Source organism: Penaeus chinensis, chromosome 10, assembly GCF_019202785.1.
Source record: "Penaeus chinensis breed Huanghai No. 1 chromosome 10, ASM1920278v2, whole genome shotgun sequence".
Classification (NCBI taxonomy): domain Eukaryota; kingdom Metazoa; phylum Arthropoda; class Malacostraca; order Decapoda; family Penaeidae; genus Penaeus; species Penaeus chinensis.
The window spans coordinates 24,381,462-24,384,235 of NC_061828.1; the positions used below are offsets into that span (position 1 = coordinate 24,381,462).

At 31.7% G+C, this 2,774-nt stretch overlaps 1 protein-coding gene across 6 annotated transcripts in view; it reads left to right on the forward strand.

Moving 5' to 3' along the window:
• The first annotated feature begins 2,773 nt into the window (after nucleotides 1-2,773).
• The window catches only part of LOC125029734 (Down syndrome cell adhesion molecule-like protein Dscam2), a 349,890-nt gene continuing 349,889 nt past the window's right edge, over nucleotide 2,774 (forward strand). For all 6 annotated transcript variants that reach the window (XR_007115219.1, XM_047619839.1, XM_047619841.1 and 3 more), the window contains exon 1: nucleotide 2,774. This exon is cut by the window's right edge and continues 146 nt beyond it. The gene's annotated coding sequence lies outside the window, so the exon portion shown is untranslated.

Consider the following 2,774-nt stretch of genomic DNA (forward strand, 5'->3'; position numbering starts at 1 on the left):
GAAGGACGTCAGTAAGTCCATGACGCAGGGTCCTGATGTTCCACCTTGCATTACCAGATGCGACAATTTACGGCTTGCTTGTCGAAGTCAATGACTCTAAGCACCATGCAGCAGTCATGCTGTAGCAGGACAGCACCTTACTGCCTGAAGGCTGCCCAGCATGAGGCGGGCGGTAGCTATACAGTGAGATGTGGTAACCTCTGCCACACATACACACATAAGCCTATGTGTGTGTGTGTGTGTGTACATATATATATATATATATATATAAATACAAATAAATACAAATAGGTGTGTGTGTGAACATATATATATGTATATATGTATATATATGTGTATATATGTATATATATATATATATATATATATATATATATATATGAAACATATGTATCTATATGTTTGCGTGCATGTGTGTGTATATATATATATATAAATATATTTATATATAAATATGTGTGTGTGTTTATGTGTGCATACATATGCATATATATGTATGTATATATATATATATATATATATATATATATATATATATATAATGTATATGTATATATACATACATATAACATGTGTATATACATATACGTATATATGTATACGTATATATACACGCACTGGACTCCGACCCTCGTGGTCCCGAGTTCAATATCCCGTCGCGGCGGTCGTAAAATATGCCTGCGTTCTGACTGCTATCTCAACCCCGAGAAAAACGACATATCGCCTTGAGAAGTCAAACGCAGGTGTCGTAAGGGAAGTCACCGCCGCGGCACAAGTGTTAGCACGACGAAACTGCGGTTGATTAGGAAGGGCATCCAATCAGGCAAGGGAGACACTGCCATATAACCTCTAAATAGTGAAATGAGATAGGTCTAGGTCCTGCAGTGCAATAAATGATTGTGTAAAAAAAATATATATATATATATATATATATATATATATATATGTATGTATATACATAAACACACACATATATAGCATATACATATATACATGTACGCACACGCACACACACACACGCACACACACACACACACACACACACACACACACACACATATGTACATGTGTACATATGTATATATATATATATATATATATATATATATATATATATGAAAGATGGAATAATGCAATAACGCATTGATATAGATACATAACTCTGACTAAGATTCGAACCTAGGTCACTACGGAAATGAAACCAGAGAGCCAGTACTAATCCAAGTATGTCACACGACCAACTAAAAGGAGTGTGCAACTAGGATCTAACTACCTCCATAGACATTACCTTTCTACTTATACCTGAGTAATAATAGCGAGGTTTTACACACTCCCATTAGGCGCTCGGTGAAAATTGGTATAGAAATTCGGAACCAATGTCAGATGTCCTGAGGTGTGTGTATATATATATATGTGTGTGTGTGTGTGTGTGTGTGTGTGTGTGTGTGTGTGTGTGTGTGTGTAATATATATACACATACATATACATATATATATACAAAATATGGACTAATGCAATATCACATTGATATAGACATTTAACAACCCTTCCTGACCAGTATGAACCGGGGAACCAGTAATAAACCACAACATGCCACACTAAATTTATATGTATATGTATATATATATATACATTATAGAATATGTATATATATGTATATAATATATATATGTATATATACACATATACATACGTATACATATACCTACATATATATACATATATATTTATACATACACACAAATCTTTGGCAAAGTCAAGGTCGATGACCTTGGTATTTTCCACATTTTGTATTGTAGCTCTTCCTATAATCCAGTTGAAGAGTTTAAAATTGCTGGTGAAATGAAGGAATTAAGACAGGTTCCCACCTACATTATGCACTTTTAGTACCAGCATAGAGGCTTGCTATTAATCAAATATGTATATATATATACATATATATATGACACGTTTTTTTTTTTCTTTTTCCCTTCTTACATCATGCCTGTTAGGCGTTTGCGGTTATTGATAACATTTAGAAGCTTTGTTCAGTTTTATATACGACCAGTTCAGTCCATCTGATACGTAGATGTTGACGGTATCTCCATAGTTCAAGTATTTGAGAACTTTACTTTTTTGTTTGTTTACCCAACATTCCGATTCTTATATTGCAAAGGCAACACGTGTGAAATGTGTGTTTATATGTTTATGTATATATATACATACAAAAACATATACACATTTATATAAATATATGTGTATCTATATATGTATGTATATGTAAATGTATGTACGTATATGTATATGTATATAAATATATATGTACATATATATCCACATACATAAGTATATGTATATATATATATACATATATACATACATACACATGGATACACATATTATGTGTATATATACATATATGCTTGTGTGATTTATGATATAAATATGCGTATATGATATATTTAGAATATATCATATATATCACCCCCCCCCCCCCCCACACACACACACATATATATATTTATATTAATATAATGTATTTATATATAATATATATATTCATATTAATTTATATATTCATATATATATGTATATATTCATATATATCTATGTATATCTATCTATCTATATGTATGTATATGTGTGTGTGTGTGTGTGTGTGTGTGTGTGTGTGTGTGTGTGTGTTTGCGTATGTATGTGTGTGTGTGTGTGTGTGTGGAATAACAAAACAAAACAAAAAAAACTTGTCTTCACTTTTTATGTGTATATATATGAATATGGTTTCGCAGGAAGCC